The sequence below is a fragment of the Aquarana catesbeiana genome, linkage group LG05, assembly GCF_042186555.1.
Source record: "Aquarana catesbeiana isolate 2022-GZ linkage group LG05, ASM4218655v1, whole genome shotgun sequence".
NCBI lineage: Eukaryota > Metazoa > Chordata > Amphibia > Anura > Ranidae > Aquarana > Aquarana catesbeiana.
This window is the reverse complement of record NC_133328.1, coordinates 473,173,977-473,193,670: the sequence shown is the minus strand read 5'-3', so window position 1 is coordinate 473,193,670 and position 19,694 is coordinate 473,173,977.

Below are 19,694 nucleotides of genomic sequence, written 5' to 3'. Positions count from 1 at the left end.
AGTGGATGGAAGGAAGGGCTGGCGTTCGTTCAAAAGGCTGGTGAAGGGTCAGCTGGCCTGGCAGTTCGTTTACTGGTGTTGTATTTCTGGTGAGGCATAGGGAAGAGGGGGTGTCCACTCCTGCTGTGAATATGAAGTTAGCTGGTTTAGCTTTCCTATTCAAATTGCAAGGTCAACCTGATTTCACACAAGATTTTGGAGTGAGATGGGCGATTAAGAGTTACCGGCGATCGGTGGCCCGCAGGGATGCCAGGAGACCAGTAACCTTTGTCATGATGCGGGGTATGGTAGCATATTTGGGGGAGTGTGTTGATCTGAATACCAGGCCATCTTGTTCAAGGTGGCCCTTTTTGTTAGCGTTCTTTGGGGTGTTTCGGATAGAGGAGTTGGTCAGTCCTTAAAAAGGTTCATGGGGGAATTGGGGGTCACGAGGTTATATGTGGAGATGATAGGTTGGCTTTATTTTTGCGTAGATCGAAGACCGATCAAATGGGTAAAAGGGAGGTCAGTACAGGTGCTCCAGTGCCAGGATCACTGCTGTGCCTCATGTAGATGGATCTACTGTATCGCGCTTTCATATTGTTGATGATTTTTGTAAGAAAATGTTTACGGGCATTGGGGTGGGTAGAGAAGGAGTTTTCCTCTCATTCATTTTGGATAGGGGCTGCTACGGAGGCAGCCAGAAGTGGACTGGATGTGGATTCGGTAAAAGCGTATTGGGTGGTGGGAATCAAGGAGGTCCCAGACAGCAGTTCGGCCTCAACTTGTGGTTGGGTTGTGAAGTATTAGGGTGGGGAGGAGTTTGATGTTAGGCCCTGCGTGGTATGGAATACTATTTGGTCATGGTGTTGGGTTTGCTCTCTTATAATTTCAGAATCGGTGGCAGGAATGGTCTGGATAATGGTTCATTCCTAGGTGTTCTGGGGGGCCAGGAGGGGTGAAGTTGGGTAACAAGGCAGGCATATGGGTTTTTATAGATGGTAGGCTGTATTCGTGGTTGGGAGTCCCTGGGATGTTATGGGGTAGGATTGTTACTGAAGTGTATCGGTATGCAAAAAAGGGACAGGCTGCCCGACGTTTTTGCACGTGGGCGGCAACGGTTTGGGGGTTAGGTCCATGTTGGACATTACGCGGGACATCAAATTCGATGTGCGGCGGTTATTGAAGGATTTTCCTGGTATGGTCATTGTTTTGGTCGGACATGGTGGCTCGTACAACATGGCGGATGGCCAGGTTGGTGGAAAGGGTTAGTAGGGCCAGGAGAAAGATTAATAGGGATGTGAGCAAGTTCATGGTTAGGCATGGGGGATTGGCTATTAGGCACGTGGAATTGGAGTTTGAGAAATGGAGATACCTGAGGGCAGATGGGGTGTATTTGCATGAGGTGGGTATTGACATGTGGGTGTTCGGATTACAAGAGGGTATTTAGAGAGCACTTCGGGTGTGGAGGGGCACCCATAGGTAAGGTGTTTCCTTTAGGTGCTGTGGCGGGTGTTGGTCTTTGCAGGGGAAGGAAGATATTTCAGAAGGAAGAGTTCAGGAACTATCGTTGCTATGGGTCCTGATGGTGGTTTCCAGCTAATGGAGATTAGCTGGAAAGTGTTAATGGGGGCACTGCGGTTAGTGGTTGTCTCTGAGCCAGCATGTCGGCTTGAGGCCTATTAATACACTTGGAGAGGTACCGCAGTGCAGTATTGTTTTTCCACAGATGGTTATGAAGTTCCTGCAAAGACCAACGCTAGGAGATTGATGGGTTGATTAACAGATGTTTCAATGTTTTATGTTAATTTGAATATATATATTTGTTTAAATAAATTAGGCTGCTACGGCCTTGTTAACTCCAACCTTGGTGTGGTCTCAATTAATAAGGTAAGGTTAAGAGGTTGGGGTATATAAGTGGTGGTAGAGTTACCTCTGTTATACAACAGTCAAGAAAAGCCCGGAGCAAAGCAAATGAAATGACATAGGCGGAGGGCTTACATGACTGGGGAAACAGGGTAATAGTATCAGGAGAGGGAGTGTATCAGGTTGGTGCTGGGGGGAGGGGTTGGAGAGGAGATAAAAGGGAGGCCCCTCCCTATGAGTCATAACAGTTTTGGGAAAAGTTCCCGCCCACCCTCCCTTTGGCTTCATTGTTTTTGTCTGTTTTGTATTTCTTGCTTTTCATTTCGGACAGGTTCGTTGAATCCTGCAATGTCGTGGCAGTGGCGGGTGTTGGTCTTTGCAGGGGAAGGAAGATATTTCAGAAGGAAGAGTTCAGGAACTATCGTTGCTATGGGTCCTGATGGTGGTTTCCAGCTAATGGAGATTAGCTGGAAAGTGTTAATGGGGGCACTGCGGTTAGTGGTTGTCTCTGAGCCAGCATGTCGGCTTGAGGCCTATTAATACACTTGGAGAGGTACCGCAGTGCAGTATTGTTTTTCCACAGATGGTTATGAAGTTCCTGCAAAGACCAACGCTAGGAGATTGATGGGTTGATTAACAGATGTTTCAATGTTTTATGTTAATTTGAATATATATATTTGTTTAAATAAATTAGGCTGCTACGGCCTTGTTAACTCCAACCTTGGTGTGGTCTCAATTAATAAGGTAAGGTTAAGAGGTTGGGGTATATAAGTGGTGGTAGAGTTACCTCTGTTATACAACAGTCATGGAATATAATATTGGATATAACTGCAAGCGAAAAACTGGTTTTAAGGACATTGTAGGCCTTTGAATAGCTCTGGGGTAACCAGTGTCCTGAAACAGTGGAAACATAGCAAAACAAAACATCAGCTAATAAATGTTTTGCTACCCTAAAAATGTCCTACTTTAACCTAAATATTAAATGAAGTCCAGGAAGAACCATATATCTTAGACAATTAATTGCATAAAAATGCTTTTCTAACATTCATCGATAAGAGGCTCTGGCGGGTGAACTGCTTGCTCCAAAGTGCAACAGCCACAACAACAGGGAAGAGCCCAAGTGAACAATATTCTTAGGGATACCATGTAAATATATTATTCTGGTCAAAACGCTGAACACTATTTGCCAGACTGGAAATTACCACATTCAATAGATTTTGTCGCATCTGTAGACAACTGGAAGATGCTCATCTAAAACAAAATTCACCTTGCCACATAGAGCCAACATTTTACGTTGAAATAAATTTGCACCAAAACCAGTAGATACTCTTTTACCTTCTAACCAAACCAACATGCCAATAAGAAAATTTAAGGCCTGAAATGAGAAGCACCCAGTCCACTAGTAAAATTCTGCTCATAGACATAATGCCTGATACAAACACCAAAAAGCCCAAGGACATCTGAATCACATAAATAGTATACTAGTTTCTGATAAGGTGGTTCTGAAAAGATACCATGTTTTTTGTAGGAGTCTAAAACTCCATCCTGGCCAACTCTATAACAATACCCAGGAAATAATGTGGAGCAAGGCAGAACTCTGATTCAGCAGCCGAAGAGACATAATAAGATTCATTGACCATCAAACTGGAAGACCAGGGGATCACTTTCCCCATGCTCACTGGACTATGGCTTTGAGAACAAACTTACTACCAGGAAACAGTATTTTGCAAAGCAGATTTCTGCAGCACTGTAGTAGAAATACACTGTGATTTACTAAAAGAAAAGCAGAGCTCTGAACTGAATTAAGAGGAAGAGGAGCATTGGAGAATGCAGATTTCTTTGGCTGAGCCACAGAGGGGGATCATCTAGCTACACCAACACCAAGAGCCTTACAATGCTTCACAATTTCAATCTTCATGCTGCTTATCAAAAAAAAAAAATACATTTGGGATGAATCAAGAAGAGAATAACCAGGGAGTTACACGCTCCTCACCAAAAGCATAGAATAAACAAAAAAGATTTAATGTCAGATTTGACTAAAAGGGCATCTGACCAAATGATCTAATCACAAAAAGAGCTTGATATATTGTAGATTTAGGTATATCAATGAGAATAGGCTATCACCAATTGGATCAATAAAGAACAGGAACCCTTAGGGCCCTTTCACACTGGGGTGGGGGCGGCGTCGACGGTAAAGCGCCGCTATTGTAAGCGACGCTTTACCGTCGGTATTCGGCCGCTAGCGATGCGGTTTTACCCCCGCTAGAGGCCGAGAAAGGGTTAAAAACCACCGCAAAGCGCCTCTGCAGAGGCACTTTGCCGGCGGTATAGCCACGCTCTCCCATTGATTTCAATGGGCAGGAGCGGTGAAGGAGCGGTATACACTCTGCTCCTTCACCTCTCCGAAGATGCTGCTAGCAGGCCTTTTTTCCGGTCCTACTAGCGCACCGCTCCAGTGTAAAAGCCCTCGGGGCTTTCACACTGGATTCAAAGCAGCGGCACTTTCGGGTCGGTTTGCAGGTGCTGCTATTAGCGCAATAGCGCCTGCAAACCGCCCCAGTGTGAAAGGGCCCTTAGGAACTGACAAATGATTAAACTCATTGGATTCTTCAGGAATCACAGACAGAGGTGATAGCTTAAATAAACAAATGGAGGAACTATATGAGGTGGGATCCTCTCTTCATAAATTTCTTTTGAAAATGTTAAAAACAGTATCATGCTAACAAGTCATTTTCTGTGACACATGGGGTGTACTGTATTTGTACTGCTCTTTAACTTTTCATAATAAAACAAAGTAGGAAAAATTATGTATAAAAAAAACAATAAATCTTGTGAAGGAAGTAAATAAAACCCTCAGAAAAGCCAATGATGATAAGCCGACTGATCAGCCTGTTAGGGAGATTTTGGGGTTACATGAGTGCCTAACAACCCTGTCATGCTGTAATGCTGTATGCTGGACAGGATCACTACCATTCTAATACAGTACCTGCAATAACTGCAGCAAATGAAAACACAATAAAGACATTTCACAGGTCAGAAGTGTGATAAATGAAATATAAATGAAAGTACTAGAGAGCTGAAAGTGAACAGGAGAGATGACTAAAGGCTGACAGACAGAGCACACTAAGCAGGGAAGACACTGACACAGAGGAGACTGAAGCAGACAGAAGAGTGAAGTCTGTGTACATTCCCAGCCCGCCCTCAGAGCCTTCACTCATCTCTAGTCTGTGATGATGATGATGATCCTGTTGGAAAGGTGTTGATCACGCTGTCAGCCCATGGTAGCAGCTTCAGGCTCGCTGCCTACCTGGCTCACGCTGGCAGGAACAGTGGTGCTGCGGTGTCTGAAGAAGAGTAGGGCCTCCTTATCCTGCGTATTCTTTCACGGTAGCTCCTGTCCTGTCGGCCTGTATGCTGACACTTCCATCCAGCGGTCCTTCTCTTCTGGTCCCTGTAAAGTCCCAGTGGTAATGTGATGCTCCTATAGTCTTGCCTCAAGTATTGTTCTGCCTACAGGTGGATGAAAAGTTCCCTGTCTGACCTCAGGGAACCTATTACCATCAGTATACAGGGTAGCCCTGGCACTTCAGGAATGAGAGGCACAATACAGGTCCAGGGCCCACAGATGTAAGTGATGATACATCTGTCACCAGTGAAAATTGAGGGGGGAAAAGTAAAAAAAATGAATGAATTAAATGACTGCGGCAACCCTTCCTCCAGGGGAATTAATCTTTTGAAGTAGTTCATGAAGTACAATATCCATTCTGGGCTGAGAGCAGGTCAAAAGATCCAAAAGGAAGGCTGAGGAAAATCCAGAGGTGAGTCCAGCTGAGAGACCTGAGGTAAATGCTGACTCCGCCCAGTGACAGGAGAGGATATAGGTAACAGGTTACCCTCATTGGCTAGATGTTTCCCACCAAAGGATTTGTCACCAATCCAGTGCTCAGCAGCTGAGGTAAATCTTCCTAGCAACGGCAGGCATCTTGTCACCTGAAACAAAAAAACAGAAAGAACCAGCAAAGCAGCCAAAGAGAGTCATGTACTTAACAATCACCATAGCCCTCTATTAAGAGTAAAATGTATTTATAAAACAAATGGGTGTCAGGGGTGACAATCCCATGGGGCCACATCTCTATTTTATTCTCTCATGGTCCTAACATTCCAAATAAACTTTAGTCCCCCTTACATCAGAGGCCCCTCTTGCATTAGGGTCCCCATCAGAGGCCCGGATAAAGTCTTGCAGGGGGCCATATTTGGCCTGTGGGCCGTAGTTTGGAGACAAAAATAGGAACCAAATTTTCTGCGCTTGAGAGTGTGGCCACAGTCAGAATATCCACGACTTGATCAACTTCCGCACAGGTTGTGCTGCCACTCATAGCAGGCCGGGGAAAAACCCATGGCGAATGACAGACTGAGAAAGATAAGGAACAGGGGGCGCACCTTTGCAACCATTTTATTATTAAAATTGTGTTACAAATATATATTCGCAAACACCTATAAGAATCAGACATATCGAATACAAGAGAAGCTCCAACTAGCCTGTAAAAGGGCTTACCTATAGGTAGTGTAAATATCTTCTAAACGTGCACCGTTTAGGAGATATTTACACTACATGCAGCCAGTGACATCGCTGGCGCATGTGCTTTGAAGGAACGGCCACCTGTGCCATTCCTTCAGAGCCCTTTGCCGCGAACGGCAGCTCCCGCACACATACGCGGGAGCAACGTCATCGCGGCTCCGGACAGTCGCAGAGCCGGAGTTCCGCGAACCCCGAAGTGTGAAGAGTGGAGCCCCTGCAGTGTTGACTTCTCGGCACGGGAGGCCCCTTATTTTAAGGTAAGTTTTAAACAATGTGCTAGTATGCGATGCATACTAGCACATTATGCCTTTACCTTGCAGGTTGTAAAAAAAAAAAGGCCAGTGGTTTACAACTGCTTTAACCGAACTGGATGGAAAATGAATGGCTGGATAGTGGTCAGAAGCAATATCAGAAGCAATCACTGTTCAGGTATTCAAACAGCTGCGGGTGCTGTGGCTGTCGGAATACAATAGCTGTCCATGTATTTCTCTATCCACATTGTTTAGCATGGATGGAGGAATCTATTGAATTTATCTTGTTAACTTTATGGGCTGAAAAGGAGAAATCTAATGATGTATGACTAGTCATATGCCCCGTACACACGGTCGGATTTTCCGACGGAAAATGTGTGATAGGACCTTGTTGTCGGAAATTCCAACCGTGTGTAGGCTCCATCACACATTTTCCATAGGAATTTCCGACACACAAAGTTTGAGAGCTTGCTATAAAATTTTCCGACAACAAAATCCGTTGTCGGAAATTCCGATCGTGTGTATACAAATCCGATGCACAAAGTGCCACGCATGCTCAGAACAAATTAAGAGACAAAAGCTATTGGCTACTGCACCGTTTATAGTCCCGACGTACGTGTTTTACGTCACCGCGTTCAGAACGATCGGATTTTCCAATAACTTTGTGTAACCATGTCTATGCAAGACAAGTTTGAGCCAACATCTGTCTGAAAAAATCCATGGATTTTGTTGCTGGAATGTCCGATCAATGTCCGACCGCGTGTACAGGGCATTATAGTGTATAAGCGACTTATTTGCAAAAGCTTTCCATCACAACCAATTAGCTTGTCTATTAACCACTTCAGCCCCGGAAGAATTTACCCCCTTCCTGACCAGAGCACTTTTTGCGATTCGGCACTGCGTCGCTTTAATGACAATTATGCGGTCATGCGACCTGGCTCTCAAACAAAATTGACCTCCTTTTTGTCCCACAAATAGAGCTTTCTTTTGTTGGTATTTGATCACCCCTGCGGTTTTTATTTTTTGCTCTATAAACAAAAATAGAGCGACAATTTTGAAAAAAACGCATTATTTTTTGCTTTTTGCTGTAATAAATATCCCCCAAAAATATATAAAAAAAACATTTTTTTTCCTCAGTTTAGGCCGATACGTATTCTTCTATATATTTTTGGTTAAAAAAATCGCAATAAGCGTTTATTGATGCGCAAAAGTTATAGCGTCTACAAAATAGGGGGTAGTTTTATGGCATTTTTATTAATATTTTTTTTTAACTAGTAATGGCGGTGATCAGTGATTTTTATTGTGACTGCGACATTACGGCGGACACATCGGATAATTTTGACACATTTTTGGGACCATTGGCATTAATACAGCGATCAATGCTATAAAATTGCATTGATTACTGTAAAAATGTCACTGGCAGTGAAGGGGTTAATCACTAGGTGGCGGGGAGGGGTTAAGTGTGTCCTAGGGAGTGATTACTAACTGTGGGGGGGATGGGCTAGCAGTGACATGACACTGATTGCTGCTCCCGATGACAGGGAGCAGATGATCGGTGTCCTGTCACTAGGCAGAACGGGGAGATGCTGTTTACATCGGCATCTCCCCGTTCTTTAGCTCCGTGACACGATCACGGGAATCCCAGCGGTGATCGAGTCCGCGGGTCCCGCAGGCACGGTCACGGAGCTCACAGCAGGAGCGCTCCGCCGGCGGCACGCACGCGAGAAATTCAAAGTAACTTACCCATACCTTACTTTGCCCAGCCGTGCCATTCTGCTGACGTATATTTGCTGACAGCGGTCGGCAAGTGGTTAAGAAAAAGCAAGAATCAGGTTGGTATGTGCAGCTGTTCAAGTTTGTTTTTATCCTTCAAAAATTGTCTCAACCATGCTTTTTTTTTTTTATTTTTTATAAATCTTTATTTATGAAAGACAGGGTACTACAGTACAAAATATAAGAAAGGTAAAAATAAAAAAAATACATTTACCAAAGATAATGTCGTCTAGTAATACACCGATCATTCCTCTTTTGTTAACACGAAAAGAAGAAAATACGAAAACATGGGTGATAAACAAACACAATTGTATTTGATGCCATTAACATTCGTCAGGTGACGGGACAGCGAGACAGTCTCAGTCAGGTGACTGGGTTAAAAAGACTCAGCTTGAAAACACTCCCTGCACTACTTTGGTTCGACTTTGATCCTACTTTAGCCCATTGAATATCACTGAAGTCGGATCAAAGTTAGATCACTGTCTTGACTGATCCGACTTTGGCACGTGACTTCGGTCTGGTATGGATTTTTAGGGGAACCCCCACGCCGATAAAAACGCTGTGGGGATCCCCCCAAAATCCATACCAGACTCTTATCCGAGCACACAGCCCAGCAGGTCAGAAAAGGGGGGACAAGCGAGCACCCCCTCCTGAACTGCACCAGGCTCCATGCCCCCAACATGGGGGTTGGATGCTTTGGGGCATGGGAGGCCCTGCGCCCCCCCACCCCAAAGCACCTTGCCCCCATGTTGATGGGGACAAGGGCCTCTTCCCGACAACCCTGGCCGTTGGTTGCTGGGGTCTGCGGGCAGGGAGGTTATCAGAATCTGGAAGCCCCATTTAACAAGGGGGGCCCCCAGATCCCAGCCCCCCACCCTATGTGAATGAGTATAGGGTACACTGTACCCCTACCCATTCACCTAAAAAAAGTGTCAAAAATAAAACACATTTAAAGTAATTTATTAAGGCAGCTCCGTCATCTCTTCTGATCTCTTCTCCCCTCTGCGGCTCTTCTGTGTCTTCCGCTGACATCTTCTGCCTCTGTCAGTTCTTCTCCCCTCTCCGGTTCTTCTCCCTCTGTCCGCTGTCTTCTGCCGGGTCTTCTCCGCTGTCTTCTCCCTTTGTTCTTCTTCCGATGTTGACTCGACGTTCTTTCCCGCTCTAATGCTGGGGCACGGTGTGCCACTACTTATATTGGCACGGGGTGGGGTCATCTGGAGGCCTGCCACTTATGATGTCACTGCCCATCATGCCCCAGGCGGTGACATCATAAGGGGCGGGCCTCTGGATGCCAATATAAGTAGTGGCACACTGCGCACCCAGCATTAGAGTGGGAGAGAGCATTGAGTCAACATCGGAAGAATAAGAGAGGGAGAAGACCCAGCAAAAGAGCGAGAAGATAGTGGAGAAGACCCAGCAGAAGCAGAAGACAGCGGACAGAGGGAAAAGAACCAGAGAGGGCTAGAAGACATCAACGGAGAAATCAGATACACACAATAAATTTTCGGATTTGGCGGCCGTGGGTGGTGTATTCCCACTCCTCCCGTTTCGATTCCACATTACTTTCTCTCTAGCGCGTTTCCACCCCTCTCACCCCGTGGACTCCCCTCCCCCCTCATTTTCCCTTCTCTGTTTATTACCTCTTTTCTTTCTCCTGCATACCTATTTCACCCTCTTTCTGCTCCTCTTCCTTCTTATTTCTTTTTCTTACCTTTTCTTTTCTCTGTTTTTATGGCCCACAGGCTGGGTCCTGCTGGGTTTGGACACAAGATGTGAAGCAGTGTACGATTATATATTGCTGTTTATTTACTTTCACACTGCTGAGTCATATTTTATATTTATCTTCTTGTTTTGTTTCTTACTGCACATGGTATTTACAGTTCTGCAACTATATCTGCATAGTGGTGGAACTTAGTGTTCCATGTTATTAGTACTTGTTGATCTTAAAAGATTCCAGATATCATTTTGGGATCTGGGGCATACTTTATTGTCTCAGATTATCACGTTTGAAATTTCTAATCTACCCAAATATGTATACATGCTGTGTCCTTCATTGTCTATATGTATTATTATGTTGATTTATATGTTCAATAAAACCCTTTCTACAAGAAGACATCAGCGGAGAAGACCCGGAGAGGGCAGAAGACGTCAGCGGAGGAGGCAGAAGAGCCGTAGTGGGGAGAACAAATCGGAAGAGACGATGGAGCTGCCTTAATAAATTACTTAAAAAAATATGTGTAATGTGTTATTTTTGACATTTTTTTAGGTTACATAGATACATAGTAGGTGAGGTAGAAAAAAGACACAAGTCCATCAAGTCCAACCTATGTGTGTGATTATATGTCAGTATTACATTGTATATCCCTGTATGTTGCGGTCATTTGGTGCTTATCTAATAGTTTTTTTGAAACTATTGATGCTCCCCGCTGAGACCACCGCCTGTGGAAGGGAATTCCACATCTTTGCCACTCTTATGCCCCGTACACACGGTCGGACTTTGTTCGGACATTCCGACAACAAAATCCTAGGATTTTTTCCGATGGATGTTGGCTCAAACTTGTTTTGCCTACACACGGTCGCACAAAGTTGTCGGAATTTCCGATCGACAAGAACGCGGTGACGTACACCGCGTACGACGAGACTAGAAAAGGCCGGTTCAGAACCAAGCGCGGCACCCTTTGGGCTCCTTTTGCTAATCTCGTGTTAGTAAAAGTTTGGTGAGAGACGATTCGCGCTTTTTCAGACTCGTGGCTTTCAGATCGTTTTCTGCCGTTCAGTTTGTGCTTGTGGGTTTGTATCTGCTCTTCAGTGCGTGCAGTCAGTTCGTATCGGAGTTTTCTGTGTGATCTTGCCTGCTCGTTGCTGTTTTTCAGGTCGCTCTTCACAGGCCTTGCTGTTCTTCAGTGCGTTCTGTTACTTCGTTCTGAGCAGCCGACCGTTTTCTAGCCATGTTTCGTATGCGTACTCCTCGTAGAGTTCGTGCTGTGCGGGGGCTTGGTGTTGGGGTCCTGACCTTGACACAAGTCCAGTCCATGAACAGGGTGGGGAGGAGTTCATGGACCAAGAATTGGTTGCTTCAGCGTGACCAGTTCTGTCATATGCCTTTGCTCCGTGAGATCCGTGAGAATAATCCTGATGATTTCAGGAACTTTCTCAGGATGATGGACCCCGTATTTCACCATTTGTTGGCTTCGCTGACCCCCTATATCAGCAGGCAGGATACCTGCATGAGGCAAGCCATCACTCCGGAGCAGAGGTTGGTCGCTACCTTGCGGTATTTGGCCACAGGGAGAAGTCTGCAGGACTTGAAGTTCTCGACAGGCATCTCCCCTGTTCTGCCATCATACAGGTCCTGCAGAAGGAGTATATGAAGGTAAGATTTTTTTCCTTTTATATCACATTTTATTGTATTGAATGTTTGCTAATATATTGTATTTCTTTCCTCATTCCCTAATGACCATGATTGTAATATACTGTGAATGTCCCCTTTGTTCTCATGCATGCTGGATTTTTATGTAATTATTATTTTATGTCCTTCATACATATTTGCCCTTCAATAACCTCTCCAGCATGGTGTCTCCTGCCCTATATTCACCTCATGTAGTCACTTAACAATGTATTTTATCAGCTCTATAGTAGTGCTTTACCCCAAACACCCCCTAAAATGTTTGTTAATGTTATTTTAGCTTTAAATTCAGGCAGAGTGCCAGAGGCTTTTTTTGTGGTGTCCACAAATTTTTGGTAACTCTCCCTCCCCCCAACTGCTAAGTCAGCTGATCCCAATTCTCTATCCTCAATCATCTATCTGCTGACTTTGCCAAACCCATACACACTATACCCATCTCTTTACTGGTCAGATTTATGGATGAATTCCCCAAAGCATGTAGTGCAAGGGCCTGCCTGTATACTTTCCAATGGAACTGTTTAAAGTTTTTGTATCCTATTATTATCTTGATAGGTAATAGCAGAATGTCCAAATGTCCTCAAATGTGTACAATGTGTATTTATATCTTTGTATTCAGACACTTCTTACCTGTCCAGTGGTCTGCTAATAGTGTAACTAAGGAGGGGCTGTTCCAAGTAATACCCTGTATTTAGGCATTCATCTCTCAATGAAGTGAAGAGGGTTACCTGTCCAAGAGTTCCCCCCCCCTATAATGTTAGAAATGGCCCATGAGAGGGGGGGAGGGGGAATATGATAGGTGTACCTTATACTTTGGCCTTGTTAAATTCCCCTTAGTAAATGCTATCTGGAGGTTGCCCCATAATGTTTGTGTATAATCTGCTTGCCATGTTTCTGTGAAAAAATAGTAATGTTTATTGTTTTTTCCTCAACAGTTTCCTTCCACGCCACAGGAATGGCAGACTGTGGCCTCCCACTTTGCCCAGCGGTGGGACTTTCCTAACTGCGGAGGGGCAATTGATGGGAAACACGTCCACATCGTCCCACCACCCAACTCGGGGTCGTACTATTATAATTACAAGGGGTTTAATAGTATAGTGATGTTGGCGGTGGTGTCGGCTAATTACGAGTTCTTGTATGTGGACGTGGGGAAGAATGGCCGGATGTCCGATGGTGGAGTGATTGCTCAGATGGAGTTCTACAGGCGTCTCCAGAATGGCAGCTTGGACTTGCCACCTCCAGAGGACAATGTTGAAGGTCTCCCATTTGTGTTCGTTGCTGATGAAGCATTTGCGCTGGGGGACCACCTGATGCGGCCATTCCCGATGAGGACCCTCACCCCGGAACAGAGGGTTTTTAATTACCGGCTGGCCAGAGCCCCGAAGAGTGGTGGAGAACACATTTGGAATCCTGGCCAGCCGGTTCCGATTATTTCTGACACCCATCCATATGGCGGAGTATAAACTGAACCATATAATACTTGCCTGCTGTGTTCTCCATAATTTTTTAAGAAAACATTCAGCCAACTATGCTGGCTCAGTTGGGCCTGAGGCCGGAATCCCAAATCCATCAACACTGACGGGCGCTTGAAAGTGGCCGTCCTGGCTTGCCCTCCCTGAATGCCCGTGATGTCCGGTTACGCTACCTGGAGTTCTTTGCGGGTAGGGGGGCTATCAATATGCCAGAGAATCTGTGACACCTTTTTAAAATAAAAAACAAACAAAAGAAATTCTTGGTGGACATATACTGCTTGTGTTTGTTTTAGCTGACCCTGACAGAAAAGTTTTGAGTGCAGAAAATGTCGTGATTGGGTAACCTTATAAAAAATAGTGTTGGCTGGTACTTCCTAAATGTCAAAACACATTTCACTACAAGTGCACTTGCAACTGCACTGAACCTGCACTTGTAGTGCAAAGTGTAATTGCCCTTAGGAAATAACCCCCATTTGTGCATAAAACAGCAATTACATCACCCCAAAAGTGTTGTAGTATTGAGACAATAATCCACACATTCTTGAGTAAGGCACTTTTTTATAGCTGCACAATCACATGTGCATTTACGAAAGGTTTTTAAAACAAACCAACATGTTTGTTGTATAACAATGTTTGCAGTAGCATTATCAAAAATCGAAATATCCATTTCAGATAAAACAGGCCTGTGTAAAACCAACAAGAAAGCCAAAAATCTTGAACTTACAAAGTTCACATATGGTAAAACCTGAAGGCTATATCAGACATGAGTATTTAGGAACTGTGTTTGATATAGCGTTCAGATGGGGGGAAATCACCCCTGGAAAAGCCAAATTTGGAAGATGCACACCAATTTACGAATGTCAACATGTGCTATCTGCCATCAGGGGGGATCAAGGGACGTGTTTTGGGGGAGCAAGCCCTTCCTCAATGCGACTTTATAATTGAGGAAGGGGTTGCACCCCCAAAACGCGTCCATTGATCTCCCGTGATGGCAGATAGCACATGTTGGCACACTGTGTGCATCCTCCAAATTTGGCTTTTCTAAACATTGTAAAAATTTTCGTAAGATAAAACAGGTGATTTTGTGGGGTCTAAATTCGCCCCAAAACATCAATGATGTTATTATTTTTTTTAATAACATCAGTGATTTGTTGCTGGATGTTTTGCAATTGGAGATTACACCCCATGATCTCCCCGATGAGTATCTGGGCACTTTCAGATGTAAAGCGTTCTGGATCACGATCACCTAAAAAGAGATAAAGAACAAAAAAAAAGATCTCAAAAATCTGCCACCATCCATCTCTTTTACCTGAGCCTGTGGTCGCAGACACTCACCTGTTGTGGTGCCAATCTCCACCACATCTTCTTCTTCCTCCTGCTCAGCTTCTTGGGTTTGCGGTATTTCCCCTTCTTCCAGAGGGGGGGGGGTCTGTGTTCTCCTGGGATGAGGGGTGTCCTCCGAGTCTTTTCTCCCCTATGTAAAACAAAAATGGTATAATTAGCACACAGATATTTGATGGCAGAACTAGAAATAGGAAACATTGCTTGGAAGTGGGGTACAATTGTCTATTTTAGCCGAGTTCCAAGATGTATATTTTTTATTGCCCTTTGTCAAGCTGCAATACTTTACCTGTTTGGTACAAGCTTCACAGATGTAGCCCCCCCTATAGTATACACTGGAGCACCTGTGTGGCCCCCCTAATAAAAATGGTGTTCTTGTGTCCCACACTAGTGCTCCAGTGTCCAGATGTGAAAACAGCTGCTCAGTGTCCTCTCCTTACACACAATCTAGTTGGCATTTCATTCTAGTAACAAACCCATCTACACAAACAAATATTTGGCATCCAAGTAGGCCCCCAAAAATGTGTGAAAATGCAATGGTGTTCTAGAGGCCGAAAGAAAAATGTTTGATACGAATGAATAATGGGCCCATGAACATTAAAGTTGACCTTTTGAAACGTTACAATTACTAAAAGCATATGGAGCAGAACGAACGGAATAAAGACAGAAAGAATAGGAACACAGCACAACTACTTACTTTTTTGCAGCACTCTCCGGATCTTTCGGTACTGCTCTGGCTCTCTCAACTTCAGGTCCGACCACCGCTTCCTGAGCTGATCTTTTGATCGTCGTACCCCGAAATTCCTCTCAAGACTCCTGACCACTTTCGCCATGATCTTGGCCTTTCGGATGTTGGAGTTGGGGTAAGGCCCATATTTTCCGTCATAGTCGGACTTCTTCATGATGTCGACCATCTCCAACATCTCCCAAAACGACATATTTGTGGCCTTAAAACGTCTCCTTCTGGATCGGGACGTGCCTGGATCCGGGCTTTCCTCCTCCTCCTCCTCGTTGCTAGAATTAGCACGCACCTGTTGTAACTCCGCCATGTGCTCTTCACCCACTGCGCCGAACGAAAAGGGGCGGGGAATAGACTAGAAAGAACGTCAGGGGCGGGCGGAGTTACACGCATGCGCAGTGTGTATAAAGCGTAACACGCGTGCGTATTACGTACGATCTGTGAGCGGAGGAAGGAGCATTGGATGCGCCGATCGTAAGAACGAAGGTAAGAGACAAACTTGTGCCTATACTGCTTCTAGATTGAGGCCTATATTGTAACAAGATTAGGAGAGTTTTGTCTGACATTAGGCTTTGTCTTGTGTTGTGTCTTGCAGTGAACATGGATATCTTAATGAAAGATAATGACTTCATGTCAGTATTCATAGATATGCTAAGTGAGCTGCCCTGTCTGTGGGAGATTACCCACCCCCATTTCAAGAACCAAGCAAAGAGGAAGGCAGCACTGGAGCAATTGTGTGAAATTGTGAAGCAGGTGATCCCCACGGCAGACATCACTTATTTAAAGATTTTCATTGGTGGCCTGAGGAGCACATATCTGAGGGAGCGCAAGAAAGTCCTGGATTCACAGAGATCCGGAGCAGCAGATGACATCTATGTCCCCAGGATGTTGTACTATGACAGGCTGCACTTTCTGGCAGGCCAGACTGAACCCAGGCCATCCCTCTCCAGTCTTCCTTCCACGCTGCCTTCCCCCCTGGCTGAGGCTTCTGACGCCCAACCTGGGCCTTCCAGGCCATATGTGGAGGAGCCCAGATTGAGCCAGGTATAGCATTCCTCTAAATATTTCTGCTTGTCCAATCAATGATGTTAACTAGATGTTAGTTGGGAGTACTAATTTAGGATTGTGATTGATGATGCAAAACATTACAACCATGTCCCTTTTTCATACACAGGGAAGTCTCAGCCAGGAGGTGGCCGGGCCGAGCCGGCTGGCTGATATCAAGGTCCCTCCACCACACCTGAAAACAGAAAGTGGCAGTAGGACGAGTACCCTAGAGGAGGCGGCTATAGCATTCTTTTGGAGGGCTACAGAGGTCCTGGGAGCACCCCACACCATGCAGGAGAACATTGCTGCATTCATAGCATATAAAATGCAGAGGATGGAGGAGGGCCAAGAAGCCATGTGTGAGGCCCTCATATCAGAGGCTCTGGAGAAAGGTATGAGGGGCCAAATTACACCTCACACACATCTTTGGGATGGTCCTCCTCCTCCTCCTGCAGGTCCTCCTCCTCCTCCTCCAGGTCCTCCCAGTCCTCCTCCTCCTCCAGGTCCTACTCCTCCTCCTGCCACATCTCCAACTGCACAGCCATAGCCCGGAAGGAAGCGTGGAAGGAAGACCAGACAGTGATTGCCCTGGGTTCATTCTGGCTGGCCAAAAGATGCAGCCTCTTGTGGTACCACAGCCTGGGGACACAGATGTCATCTGCTACTATCCGGATCTCTGCGAATCCCGGACCAGACTGCACTCCCTTACATATGGACTCCTCAGGCCACCAATTTTGATGTTGAAGAATTGATGTCTGCCGTGGGGGTCCCAGGCTTCGCTAATTTCTCCTGTTGATCCAGTGTTGGCTTCCTCTTTGTTTGGTTCTGATCCCTTAATAAAGGATTTTTGATTTGAATTATACTCTCCTATGTGTTTTACTTCAAAAATGACAGTTGGTTTGTGAGGATTCAGGTACATTTCAAATATACAATGTGAAATGAACAAGGGACACCAACACCAAACAATCTCCTGGAGATTAAATAATAAAAGATATCAATGGTGTTGGGGTAACTTGACACACAAAACACACACAAAAATATTCTGGAGTAAAAATAAAAATAACATTGAACAAAGATCAGCCTTGGAAAGAATCCAAACATTAAAGAAAAAAAAAGGCTGAAAATCCAAAAAAAAAAATATATAAAACTGTCAGATGTGACAACTAATAACAATATATTGAGGGAAACCCACTAAAAAAACACAAATAAAACTTTGTGAGAAGTGTGTGTGAATATGAGCAGCAAAACGACTTAATTCTTGTCACATTATAAAGAAGAAGAGAGTGCGCTGTATTAAACCATTTTTAACATCCATTACGAACGCTAAGTTTACCAGAACGAGCTGTCCCGTGTCGGAATTTCTTCTGAGCATGCGTGGCACTTTGTGCGTCGGAACAGGCCACACACGGTCGGAATTGACGCGATCGGATTTTGTTGTCAGAAAATTTTATCTCCTGCTGTCCAACTTTGTGTGTCGGAAAATCCGATGGAAAATGTCCGATGGCGCCCACACACGGTCGGAATTTCCGACAACACGCTCCGATCGGACATTGTCCATCGGAAAATCCGACCGTGTGTACGGGGCATTACAGTAAAGAACCCTCTACGTAAATAGACGTACCCGGTACATTGAACCCCATACTCACATAGGGTGGGGGGGTGGAATCTGGGGCCCCCTTGTTAAAGGGGGATTCTAGATTTCGAAAGGGCCCCTCTGCCCGCAGACCCCAGCAATCAACAGCCAGGGTTGTTGGGACAAGGTCCTTGTCCTCATTAACACTGGGACAAGGTGCTTTGGGGTGGGGGGGCGCAGGGCCCCCCCTGCCCCAAAGCACCCACCCAAACCAATGTTGAGGGCATGCGGCCTGGTATGGTTCAGGAGGGGGGGGGCGCTCGCTCGTCCCCATCCCCTTTCCTGACCTGTCGGGCTGTGGGCCCAGATAAGGATACTAGATATGCATACTAGCTCATTATGCCTTTGTCTTGCAGGTTTTTCTTTCTTTTTTTTGTCCTAGGGTTTACAACCACTTTAATAAAGGACTTTGAAAAAAACTGTTACTGCTTTTATTTATTTTTGCCACTTTTTTGGGTGAATGAGTAGGGGTACAATGTACCCCTACTCATTCACATGGGGAAGGGATCTGTGGCCCCCTTGTTAAAGGGGCTTCCAGATTCTGATAAGGCCCCTACCCGCAGATCCCCACAACCACCTCCCAGGGGTCAACATGGGGACAAGGTGCTTTTGGGTGGGGGCCGCACAGCCCCCCTGCCCCAAAGCACCCAACCCCCCCACATTGAGAACATGTGGCCTAGTATGGTACAGGAGGGGGAGGTGCTCACTTGTCCCCCCATTTCCTGACCTGCCGAGCTGCATGCTCGGATAAGGGTCCGGTATGGATTTTAGGGGGGACCCCACTCCGTTTTTTTTATTTTGGCATGGGGGTTCCCCCTAATATCCATACCAGACTGAAGAGTCTGCTATGGTCTTGGGGGGGGGACCCCACACCATTTTTAAAAAAGTTGGCTCGGGGTTCCTCCCTCAAGATTTATACCAGACTCAAAGAGCCTGATATGGTCAGATCAGAGTTGGATCCCGTTCATTGAAGTCACATGGAAGTCAGACATTAAGTCGTAGGGGCAAAGTATGACTTCCATGTTGGAGAAGTGTGAACCTGGCCTAATGCAGAGTACACAGGTCAGTAGTAATTAGGGCAGAGTGCATGGGTTAGTAGTAATGGCTCCTCAATCAAACTAAGGGTGTATGGTGTTTATCATTTCATTTTTTTCTGAAAATGTGAACTTACACTTTAAAGGCATGTCGCACTGCATCCAAATGAATAAAGCGTGGTGCACACTATTCATTTTTTTTCGTTCAACCCAGCAGGTCTGTCATTAGTACAGCATACTCCCCCGCTATTGTGTTCTGATGGGGGATGCCCTCCCTGCCAGAACACTCCGGTCAGGATCGAGAGCTGGTCAGCCACTGATGTTCCAGCATACACGTCCGACAGAAGCCAGCAAATGGCCAGCTTCTGTCGGACCAGCAGCCATACACACGGGCTGAATGTCGGCCATTTGTTTTTTAACTGCCCAATGTTATCCAGCATTCAGTCTGTGTGTACTACACTTTAGACAAAGAAACAACACAGCTAATCTCAATGCAGTTAGCTAAATACACAGTTAAATTACACATAGGAGAGCTGTGTTATCCGCCAAACGGTCTGTATATAAGGTTTCCACCTCA